Here is a 12,774-nt window from a genome sequence, read left to right on the forward strand (position 1 = left end):
GTCCTTGCAGATTTAAAGCACAATGAATACTGACCAGAGCTTCCCTCTCCTGCATTAGGCACACCAGAGCCGGAGTGCTGGCATTGGCTAGACTGCTCCGGAATTAAAGAGAGGTCCTGGCTTGCCATGCCTTCGGATGTCCCTGTCACCTGTCCCCCATCCTCCTCCAACTCCACTTCCTCGTCCACTATGTCATCCTCAGGGTTCACTCCGCTGGCCATGGACTCCAGCCCCCCTGAAGTATCCACAGGACTCCTGGCAGTTGAGGTGGGGTTGCCGCCGAGGATGGCAAGCAGCTCTTTCTAGAAGCAGTATGTCTGCGGTGCCACACCAGAGCAACTATTGGTTTCTCTTGCCTTCTGGTATGCCTGCCTCAACTCCTTGATTTTTGAACAGCACTGCTGTGTGTCCCTATCATATGTATGCTTTTTAGGTGACAAATCTGAGGAACTGTCCCAGACCGAGGTGTCATGAGAGGTGGTTTTGGAACAAATTGATAAACAGTAACAAGTCACCAGGACCAGATGGTATTCACCCAAGAGCTCTGAAGGAACTCAAATGTGAAATTGCAGAACTACTAACTGAAGTCTGTAACCTATGATTTAAATCAGCTCCTGTACCAAATGTCTGGAGGATAACTAATGTGACATCAATTTTTAAAAAGGGCTCTAGAGGTGATCCCGGCAATTGCAGGCTAGGAAGCCTGACTTCAGTACTGGGCAAACTGGTTGAAACTATGGTCAAGAACAAAATTGTGAGACACATAGATGAACATAATTTGTTGGGGAAGAGTCAACATGGTTTTTGTAAAGGAAAATCATGCCTCACCAATCTACTAGAATTTTTTGACGGGGTCAACAAGCATGTTGACAAGGAGGATCCAGTGGACCTAGTGTACTTAGATTTTGAGAAAGCCTTTGACAAGGTCCCTCACCAAAGGCTCTTAAGCAAAGTAAGCTGTCAAGGGATAAGAGGAAAGGTCCTCTTATGCACCGGTAACCAGTTAAAAGATAAACAAAAGGGTAGGAATAAATGATCAGTTTTAAAAATGGAGAGAGGTAAATAGTGGTGTCCCCCACAGATCTGTACTGGGACCAGTCCTATTCAACATATTCACAAATGATCTGGAAAAAGGGGTAAACAGTGAGGTGGCAAAATGTGCAGATGATACAAAACTACTCAAGATAGTTAAGTCCCAGGCAAACTGCGAAGAGCTACAAAAGGATCTCTCAAAACTGGGTGACTGGGCAACAAAATGGCAGATGAAATTTAATGTTGATAAATGCAAAGTAATGCACATTGGAAAACATAATCCTAACTATACATATACAATGATGGGGTCTAAATTAGCTGTTACCACTCAAGAAAGATCTTGGAGTCATTGTGGATAGTTCTCTGAAAACATCCACTCAATGTGCAGCAGCAGTCAAAAAAGTGAACAGAATGTTGGGAATCATTAAGAAATGGATAGATAAGACAGAAAATATCATATGGCCTCTATGTAAATCCATGGTATGCCCAAATCTTGAATACTGCGTGCAGATGTGGTTGCCTCATCTCAAAAAAGATATATTGGACTTGGAAAAGGTTCAGAAAAGGGCAACAAAAATGATTACGTGTATAGAAAAGCTTCCATATGAGGAGAGATTAATAAGACTGGGACTTTTCAGCTTGGAAAAGAGACAACTAAGGGGGGGATGTGATTGAGATCTATAAAATCATGACTGGTATAGAGAAAGTAAATAAGGAAGTGTTATTTACTCCTTCTCATAACACAAAAACTAGGGGTCACCAAATGAAATTAATAGGCAGCAACTTTAAAACAAAAGGAAGCATTTCTTCACACAACAGTGTCAACCTGTGGAACTCGTTGCCAGCAGATGTTGTGAAGGCCAAGACTATAACAGGGTTCAAAAAAAGAACTAGATAAATTCTTGGAGGATAGGTCCATCAATGGCTATTAGCCAGGATGGACAGGGATGCTGTCCCTAGCCTCTTGTTTGCCAGAAGCTGGGAATGAGCAATAGGGGGGTGGATCACTTAATGATTACCTGTTCTGTTCATTCCCTCTGGGGCACCTGGCACTGGCCATTGTCAGAAGACTGGATACTGGGCTAGATGGATCTTTGCTCTGACCCAATATGGCCATTCCTACGTTCTCCTCCAGGCCCCAAGCAATATGCCCACTGATATCAAAGTTCCTGTGGCTGGAGCAGAGCTGTGACTGCACAGCCTGCTCTCCCCGCAGGCCCAGCAGATGCACCACATCTGGTGTACTCCAGGGAGGAGCGCATTTGCTGTAGGGAGCCGTCGCAGTCAGCTAGTCAGATGCTATGTGAGCTCTCCAAGCTAAGCAAATAGGAAGAGCAATTTCAAAATTTCCCAGGGGATTTAAAAGGGAAGAGGCGCATGCCTGTGTACCTGGCTGCAGGGCAGCAGAGTTCAAACCAGTGACCAGAGCGGTCACAAAATGGACATTGTGGGACACTTCCTGAAGGCCACTTAGGGTGACATAAGCAATGTAATGTCTGTACCCAACACTTCGTTTCTCTAACTACATTGTCCTAAGTGCTATGCCTCTCATCAAGGTGGTTTTAGGTCAGTGTAGTAGGAGAGTTAAATCGGTGGGAGGAGCATTGCTTTGTGTACACCTGCATAGGTTAGGTCAATGTAAGCTGCCTTATGTCAACTTAACTTTGTAGTTTAGACAAGCCATTACTTGACTTTTTACTCTTAATTCTTGGGATGTCATTTCACTCGCTCTCCAGTCACCACAGAGTCATCCAGCATGTAAAAAAAGAAAAATTGGGGTGAGAATGGAAGAGTAAGTGAAATGAGACAAAATAAGCCTTTCAGCCCTTCACACATCATAAACTTCAGACCCTAAAGTTCTATGGAGCAGGAACCATCTTTTATTGTGCTGGTACAATGCCTAGCACAAGAGCGTCCTGGTCCATGACCGGGGTTCCTTGGTGCTATCACAGCACAAATAATAGAGCAGCAAAGATTACATAGAATCCTAACGTTTTCCTTTGCAAGTCTCATTTATTTTATTTTCCGTTTGTTGTTTTAAGTTGGGAGAGAAACTAAGGCAGACGAAAGGAAACAAGCTCCATACTCATATCAGTACATATTTCATTTTTATGAAGACTTACAAACTACTTTTCTCTTGGAAGCACAATGTAAGAAAAACGACAGCAAATTATGAAGTAGGACCAGCTGTCCGTTAAACAATAACCTTCAGAACGGAACTACAGGAATTGAGATTATGAGGTTGTAGATAAAGAAGAGAAAGTTTTCCTTCTATGTAAAAGTTTTCTTTGGAATTTGAATACGTGGCTGATTATTACTAAGATGCAAACACAGAACAAGGAATCAGTTGGGATGAGGCGTTTCAAAAGAAAAATTTTAGTTCACAGCACTTAGTTTACAATATTTATTGCCATTTTAAATTGGAAAAACTGGCTAAAAAAAGTAGTAGAATTTAAGTGACCCACAGTGTTTAACAAGAATTGATAGGGAGATGAAGTTGGAGAAATTACTCTAAACACTCTCAAAAATAAACTAACTCAAGTACCAACTTTCTTACACCCAAAATATGTTTAATGAAAATAATTTTACATTAAGATTCCAACAAAAAAAAATTACATTTTAGTGAGCATCAGAATCGCAACAAACAAGCGTGAAAGCAAAAGTTCTCATTTTCTGGTGACTGAGCAACGCCTGACAAACAGCATGAAGAAAAAAAATTCAACAAAACCTAATTACAAACTTCCAAGTCAGCTCAGAGACAAGATGTTCCACCAGAAGTTCTCAGCTCCCTGCACCACACGCCCAGCAGTTGACATCAGGGCAAAGTGAAGAGCTTTCCTAAGCATGACCTCAGCAAACCCATCCACCTCACTAGTTTTTTGGGGACCAGGCTGCCATTCCCCATGCTGTCTGTGAAGTCAACAGGCCCAGATCCAAGGTGAACGAGGAAGTAGTAGCGGCAGTCACTATGATATAGATTCCTCTCATTTTCATTGTGTGATATACACAGACTTCCTGTGGCCTCTGCACCTTCAAGACCATTTTTGCAGAGCAGATCAGTGATGACTGCAAGCAATGTTTTCTACACAGACTGGCACAAGCCCAAGAAGATGACTTCACCAAGTACTGCAAGAAATGGCAGGATGAGACAGTCAATGCCAGGTTATCTGGGTTACAGGTCTCTCTCAGATGCATTTGCTTCCACTGTGGCAGAAGAAATCTCACTTGATGGAGATCCAAGTATATGGTGGCATCATTGTTGTGAAGTTGGACTGGGCCTGAGAGAAGTTGGAACAGCAGGTGCTTGTGTCAATCACCTTTGGTCAACATGAAAGTCACCAAAGGATACAAAAGGAGTCACCAGCTACTGGCACACCAAAAAGCTGCCCCAAAGACTCTGAAGAGTCAGCAAAGTAGCCTGCACTGGTACTTGGCAATCTGCTTGCATGGCTTTCTCTGCAGTCCAAGCTAGTCTGAAGGGGTACCACCACTATACAGAAATCAATCAGAAGACCTACAGGATTAGTCAAGGTTACCAATTAAGAATGGAAAGCAGATCAAAAAAACAATGCATCAGCGGACTATGATCTGTCTAATGAAACCATTAACTATCTGGGCAGTTCTGTTCACTATAGCAAAGTGACTAGTGAGTATCATGTTGAAAGACTGTGCTGTCGGGAGCAAGAAGAGTGGCCTAACCCCATGAAAATCCCTACTTGTACAGATGAAGAGTCAGGCCTCAGAGAAAATCAACTAAGTTTATCAACAACTTCCAAATTCAGTCACGGCCACTTCCAGGCTGTGGTGGTGAAAGCAGCTTACATTGTACCATTCAAGAAAGACTGCGTTGCTAAAGAAGAGACAGCTTAACATCTGAAACACTTTCCTGTGCAGCTATAACCTGTGATCAGTCTCAAATAAAATTATACATATTTTCAAAAAAAGCCAACTACAACAAACAGAACTTTTCACACCATTCTTTTCCTAGCCATTTTTCTGCATTTCTTTTCACTTTGTGTGTAACATTCATCCACATTTCCCAGGAATCTTGCTTCCAAGACTTTTCTTAAGGCTCTCTCCATAGTGAGAGATTCTCCTTCCCAGTTTTAAAAATATCTGGAAAACAAAGGGGAACAGCATCATGCTCATGCCCTTACTTACTTATTTATGATGTGTGAAGGCATACTGAATGCTTTCTCCATTCCCAAATAAAAAGGAAACAAGCAAAAAAACTTAGTGAGAAATCCAGGTCCTGACCGCCATTGAAAATTATTGTGACTTTTCTACAATAGAAAAGTGGTGGGATAGCAGTATTGATACTGCCATGTGTCCATACTAGCCATACTATTTCACTTTTACTTCAGATACACTTCACAGTACTAGATATGTTGCAGTTACACTGCCCAGTGCCCTCCAAGTACCAATCCCACAAACGGGTAAAGAAATAGCTTCTGGGAGATTTTGAAAGCCATCTGGTAGCATAAGCAGTTATGGGAGAAGTCAAGCTCTCAGATCTCTCCGAAGAATTATATACCGAAATCAGAAGTTCACTGGGCATGTACCACCGAATCCTGCAGAATCTGACTGTACTGAAGATGTTCAGTGGTTGGAGCTTCAGCTACAGAGTTATTCTTGAGACAAATAGAGGCAGTTGCAAAACTTCAGACTGATGAACTAGGCCTGATATTGCAGCATTACACCACAAAGATAGATCACTGCTCTTCGTGGCAAAGAGAATGGCAATCATCCAGTTACGTCAGGCTACTCAAGATATTACGCTATGTATCAGTCTGAAGTCCATTGTGGGTAACTGTGCAGGTTTGAATAGCAATATGTACTTTGTTGCATTACATATGATCAAGATGATTAGCAAGTGAAAGAAATTAAAGTTATTAGGATTTTTCAATTCTGCAAGTACTACTTATGGAACTTTTACCCATTCTCCCCACCTAATCTCCTAGAACAAAACAAAACCCACACCTCCAAGGGGGGCTGGGCCTGATACCACAATTTTTCTAGAAAAATCCTCTGCTCTTCAAAAATGGGCAGCAGGGGATGCTATTCCCACTAAATATTGAATTCATGCTGCCCTCCTTCTCAACATAATTGCAGGTGATGCTATATATTCACCTTTATCATGTCTAATGACACCATGTCCTGCTTACACAAGTCTGGGAATAATGCCAATTCAACTGCACACTAAGCAGGTGCAAAGTCGTGGTAAATTGGTTTTGGGACCCAAAAAAGGAGAGAAAGTCTAGCCCACAATGACTGTTCAGTAACTAATTGTGACATAGGAGACATGTTGGAAAAGGATCCCCTGATCTTTGTAAAGAACTCTCTCCTCAGATCTGTTAAATACATCTACTTTTAGCCGAAGTGCTCACAAGTGCTATGTGGTTAATAAGAGCAGTGGTTTAAGGAAAAAAAAACTGGTAAATTGGGGATACACCGCACCTTTGGATGCAGAGGATCTGGAATGTATGTGAGTAGCCAGTGTCAAGGGCTGAATATCACAGGGGAATGGTTCATCTGGGTTTTGTTAACTCATTACACTCAACACATCTTGCAGAATATTTATCCATAAGGTACATCAGGTGAGGTTTCTACAGAAAGCTCATAACTTGTCAAAACTCAGTCACTGGCAGATGTACATTAAGTAATATTTAAGGAAGAGTGTATTTATACTCAAAGTAATTACTACTCCCTGTCCAAAAAGCATAATCACCAAGAGGTAACATCTGGAATGCCCATCCAAGCTAAAGGGAATTCTCACTCCTCCTAATCAGAAGGCAAGGTAACACAAGGCTGAACTGACCAGCCTTGCTCCCTCCCAAAACTATCAATGGAAAACCAGAGGCATCAAAACTTCAAGGAACCTTACAATAGACAGAGCTTTGCCCTGGCTGTGAATAGAAACAAAAGACTTTTCAGTGTACCAGTGTAGGGAAAGACACACTGGATCCTTTCACTGAGGAAGCTCCTTGTGGAGTGACGGTGCTTTCAGGAACATCTTGGACCTTGGCTATTGAGAAACCAGCCAGCTCTGCAATACACTGAACTCTGGGTGAGGGCAGAGGAGAGAAAATTCACTTTATTAGATTGGAAAGATAACTATTCATAAAATGGGAACCTTGATATAAACTTATGATTTTGTTTTGTATTGTAACTACTTGTTTCCACTACACTATTTCTAGTTAAATATTTATTCTTAAGCTAAAAGTAGATTTTATTTAACAAAGTGCTCACAAGTGCTGTGTGGTTTATAGGAGCAGTGGTTTAAGGAAAAACTGGTAAATTGGAGGTACACTGCACCTTTGGATGCAGAGGATCTGGAATGTATGTGAGTAGCTGGTGTCAGGGGCTGAATATCACAGGGGAATGATTCATTAGGATTTGTTAACCTGCCTAGACAGGCAAAAGCCATAAACCCAGAGGAGAGTGCTTTTGAGTGGCTGAAGGGCTGGCAGTGTCAGGGAGCTGACACCCAGCTACCACAAGAAAGACTCCATCACTAGAGGCAGGGGTTAACAAGGTGACTCCCAGGCCTGGGTCCTCCGAGAACCATCACACTAATGTAGCAGTTTTAATATTTGCCTGATGCCCAAAGATTGACTTATATGGACAGAAGAGGGAGGAGGCAGCAGGACTTGAAGCAACTTCTGCAGAGCTGAAAACACAAGCTAGACTGTTGCAGGCTTTATTCTAACATAGTCAGCATGTTGACCAAATCAAAATACTCCGTGAACATTGTCAAATAAGCGTGAGGAACTTGGAATGGATAAGTGAATCATCACTTCTTTATGGCCCATTGATGCCAATTCTTACCTTATGTATTACACTTGTTCTTTATTACTTATTCCAGTCTTGGGCAGAGGTGGGCAAACTATGGCCCGCAGGCCACATCCAGCCCATGGGACTGTCCTACCCGGACCTTGGGCTCCCGGGCCCTCCCCCATAGCCTCAGCTCGCCGTGCTGCCAGCGCTATGGGTGTGTGGCTGCGAGCTCCTGCTGGGCAGCACAGCTGCGAGAGTCACCAGCCTTCCCCGGTACTCTAGACTGCATGGCAGTGTGGCTGGCTCCGGCTGGGCGGCGCAGATGCCAGTCCTGGTACTCTGAGTGGCATGGTAAGGGGGTGGGGAGGTTGGATAAGGGGTATGGGGTTCTGGGAGGCACTCAGGGGACAGGGAGCGCTGGGATAGGCGCAGGAGTCCCGGGGGGGCTGTCAGGGGTGCAAATAGGGGTTGGGGCAGTCAGGGGACAGGGAGCAGGGTGAGTTGGATGGGTTGGGAGTTCTGAGGGGGGCAGTCAGGGGACGGGAAGTAGGAGGGGGTGGATGGGGGCAGGGGCCAGGCTGTTTCAGGAGGCACAGCCTTCCCTACCTGGGCCTCCATACAGTTTGGGAACCCCAATGTGGCCCTCAGGCCAAAAAGTTTGCTCACCCCTGGGCTGTATCTACACTACACATCTTACAGCAGCACAGCTGTTCCGCTAAAGCCTTCTCACTGTAAAGCACACAATGTAGCCGCTCTTTGTTGGCAAGAGAGAGCTCTCCTGCCAACAAAATAAAGCCAGCCCCAACGAGGAGCAGTAGCTTTGTCTGAGAGAGAGCGTCTCCCACCAACAAAGTACTGTCCCCACCGGTGCTGTTTGTTATCAAAACTTTTGTTGGTGTTTTGTTTTTTATGCCCCTGCCCGACAAAAGTTTTAACAACAAAATTAAGTGTAGACATAGCCTTATTATCTATGGAGATGAGGAAGAGCATTGTTAGTCTACCCACAGGCCATTTGCTGCTATGAAGTGACTGTGTGTGACAGTGGAATTATATACACACATACAAAAACAAGACTATCTTAGTGGTACATGGTGGAATGATACAATACAGTAGAGAAGACTGGTATATTTGATGTTCAACTTACACAGTGGCTCTCTTTTCCAGAAATTTCTTAAACTTTAAAAGTTAGGCTACTGTAATAACAAAACAACTTAATATAGTCACACTGAAAAAGGGTTGAGATATATTAAAGGTTTATAAAATACTTGATTTGGATTTCAATTTTCCTTCCCATGACCTTATCAAGGAGGTGGAAAAACCCTGGAAAAATTGAACCTGAATGTAACTGATACAAACATATTTGAGTGAGTTTGCAGAGCCTGAAACAATAGCTGACATGAGAATTACTTTACTCATTTCAGTAAATATTTACTCAGATGCCAATAATGATATTTTAAATTCAACACTTAACATTACACTGCTCAAAATATGAAAAAGACAAAGTATCATTATGATCTATTCTGAGTGACAGCTCATTTTTGGTACCACAAGGTAATAGGCCCGTGAAAGGAATACCCCTTATCTCCCACATCCCACCCAGGGGAAACCCTATTCAAAGGGCCCAACAAACCCTGATGGCTGCATTTTAATCCTAGTGACAAGAAGCCAAGTCCAAGGACCAATGCAGAACCTATGCAGCATACATGATCATATTCTGAACACCTCCACAATTCAAGGGATGTATCAAGTGGACAGAGTTTGTTTTTTGGGCACAACTTCCCCTACCACCAATTTGAACACTGAGTAGTATCATATGCATTGAAAAAAATGGTAGTGGACAGATGGGGCGGGTCTTAAGTGAATGGATATGACAAGCAAAAAAACTAATGAAGTTATGATAAGAATGAAAGATAAGGAATTGACAAGTGAAGTTATTTTTAGTTGCACACGAAAATTTGTTTACTTCTATTTAAATTTCACTGACTAATATTTTGGAAAAACAAAGTCCAAAAGATATACCACCACCTACCCTTCATATAAGGTCTAATCTACACACCATTTTGGTACCATCTAATTATTTTGATGAGGGGTGTGATTTATACTTAAAGTGGTGTAATTTCCTAGCGTGGACACAGTTCTATCATTATAAAAGCACTTATATAAGCCACACCAATATAAGCCCCTTTATAGTAATATAACTGTGGGATATGTATATGTACCACTTAACTATATTGGTTTGTAGAAACAAAACTTTCTAGACAAGCCGTAAGGTTTGAGAGCTCACAGTACCCATTGAAATCCTTGCTACCAAAATCAGGGAAGACCAGACTTTACACCCTTGATATTTAAGCTTTAAACATCTACCTGCCTTTAAAAAAAAAAAAAAGCTTAATTCCCAAGTCCTCTTTATATACCATAAAACCAAAAGGGTGTAAGCTTCCGTCCACCCCACCTGCCACAATCCTTTGTCTTAAGGAAGTTTTAAAATAAGTTTAAATTCACTTTTTATTGTTACTTCATAAGAAAAACAGATTTCTGACCTATAATAAAAATCAGTAACTTCATAAACGCAGAACTTTACCATTGTTGTATAATATGAATGTATTATGTAGTAAATTGTGAGTTTCCATCACGATCAAATTCTCACTGGCTGTAACACAGGTTACTGTACATATTAGTATATATATTTGAGTATTTTCTACTCTTTTATGGAACTTTATGGCTGAATAAATATTTAAAGTTTATTTTGATTTCCAACTTTCTGTCCCAGCTCACATACTAGATATATTACTTTTACAGAATTTTATCAGATTTAATAATTTTACTAAGATAATGTTGAAGTAAAGAGAAAACGGTACAGAGTTTAGGCATAGAAGTTTCTGGTTACCAGGGAATAAGGTACAGAATATCAAGGGGTGAGAAATTCAGTTTAGGAACGGGTGGCGTAAAAAATACATAATCTGCACTCTCCCAGATTGGGGGTAAAAGTTTAACATTTCAATGTCTGTACTTTGACCTATGGGGGTATGTTGTCCATATAATGGCTATGTTCAGGTGTGGAGTATAATGAGCGGATACAATGATGGGGATGGATCTACCCTCATTTGGTGGGATTTAATGTTCAGTGAGTTTATGGTTCCAGTTCATACAGTCCAGTGGAAAAAGCCTCTCAGTCCCTTTCCCATAGTTGATGCACGATGTCGTACCGGCTCACACCTCCTGGTATTGTCGGTGGGCGGTGATGTGTTCGATGTAGATGTCCCTGGACCATTACAGTAACACTTAGTGCCAATGTTGTGCTAAGAACCGTACAAACACATAAGATATAAGCCCTACCCTAAAGGGCAAGTGTATTTTGCTCTAAAACAAGAAACATACAAAGGATAGAGGTAGAAACACAGTCTTATTCAATTTTTAAGTATACAATCAAAACAAAGTTTGAAAATGTAAAATGTGTCAAATCCATCTGCCACTCAACCCATTGTTAATTGACAGATTTTTTTTAATAGACATTAGCAGAAGTGGGCCTTAACTATCATTTGAAGGAGAATGTGCCTTCCCTTTATGATTACATGTGGAAAAGCCTTTCTGATGTCAGAGTGTTACTTGCTAGCAAGTGAAGTGGATTATAAACACCCACCCACACACATATATACACACACAAAAACACTCATGAGCTGGAGTTTCTGAAGACAGTTTGTGCTAAGACTGGGAAGTAGAGGAAAGTAGAATACTGTACATGGTCAATACATCATTTTTGATTACTCATGAATTTCTTCAAACAGAGATGTTTATCCTCTGAGAAGTAGGGCCTGGTATACACTATGAATTTACATTGGTATAGCTAGGTCTCTTGGGGGTGCAGCTGCGCTGCTGTGATGTTTTAAGTGCAGACATATCCTAAGTGTATCAAATGTTAAGTTCTTAAATCTAGGCATTTGTAACATGCTCACAGGTGCAAAAAATGTCAGCTTTTCTGGTGTATTTTATCTATATTGGGATAAGTAACCCCAGTTTTTTGGCACCATCACTCTGGAGTTGTCAAGAGTGCTTTATGCTGAAGCACTGAAAATGGGGACATACTGCAGGATGAATGTTTAAGTATGGCCTATTTAGTTTGTTATACCTTGAGACCTGACACAAATAGACTGTCACTTTGAAATAAATCGTTTACCACCAGTGAAGTGTAAACAAAATAGAAATTATGAAGAAAAATATTAAATCTATTTAGTCTCAGTTCTGAGGGAACAATCCTATAAATATAGACAGCAGTGCTGAATACTGAAAAAAGGTACTTCAATTCACATTCAGAAGGAGGGCACAAATATTAGAATTAATGCACAATATTGTTGATAAAACCTTCCACAGGAATCTATAGTCCTATTTTTAGGCTTCTTAGTAAAGAACAGTTACTTTAATTATGAACCTTTTAATTTGGAAGAGACCAGATTCTTCCAGTACCTTTCAGAACCTGGCATAAGAAAAGGATATTTTAAGTATAGAAAAAAAAAAAAAAGAGACAAAAGTAGGACAAACCAGTTTTATATAGTTTGGCTCTCTTTTCGGAACATGAAAAGTACATTAAGGTGGACTTACATTTATAAGGTCTACAACTACTTTTGCAGTGTAACATTAATTGTTCTAGTTTTGGAGACAAACCCTCACACTTTTGCTGTATTACTGTTATGCGCTTCTAATATTCTTATGTTGATAATTGCTGTCATTTCTGTTCATTTTTTTAAAGTGTTGGATAGTTTGAGAGATTTTACTGTAAGCTGACAGACTGAATATATACCTTCTCAAAAATCTATTCTTTAAACATTCACACACACTTCAAGGGCAATATTCATTCTACTTTTGAACACTACAGTTTACTTCAGCCCCAATTGTGATCACAAGTGAATATCATGCAGTATGCTATCCCACTAAAGGATTATTAAAAATGTTTTGGAAAACAATTCTACA

The 12,774-nt window shown here is 41.0% G+C and overlaps 1 protein-coding gene and 1 pseudogene across 2 annotated transcripts in view; one reads left to right on the top strand and one right to left on the bottom strand.

The window, feature by feature from the left end:
* MTF2 (metal response element binding transcription factor 2) overlaps positions 1-12,774 on the bottom strand; it is a 48,802-nt gene that overhangs the window by 30,914 nt on the left and 5,114 nt on the right. The window lies entirely within an intron of this gene.
* LOC125641245 (large ribosomal subunit protein uL3-like) lies at positions 3,846-4,902 on the top strand (annotated as a pseudogene).

Source organism: Caretta caretta, chromosome 8, assembly GCF_965140235.1.
Source record: "Caretta caretta isolate rCarCar2 chromosome 8, rCarCar1.hap1, whole genome shotgun sequence".
Lineage (NCBI taxonomy): Eukaryota > Metazoa > Chordata > Testudines > Cheloniidae > Caretta > Caretta caretta.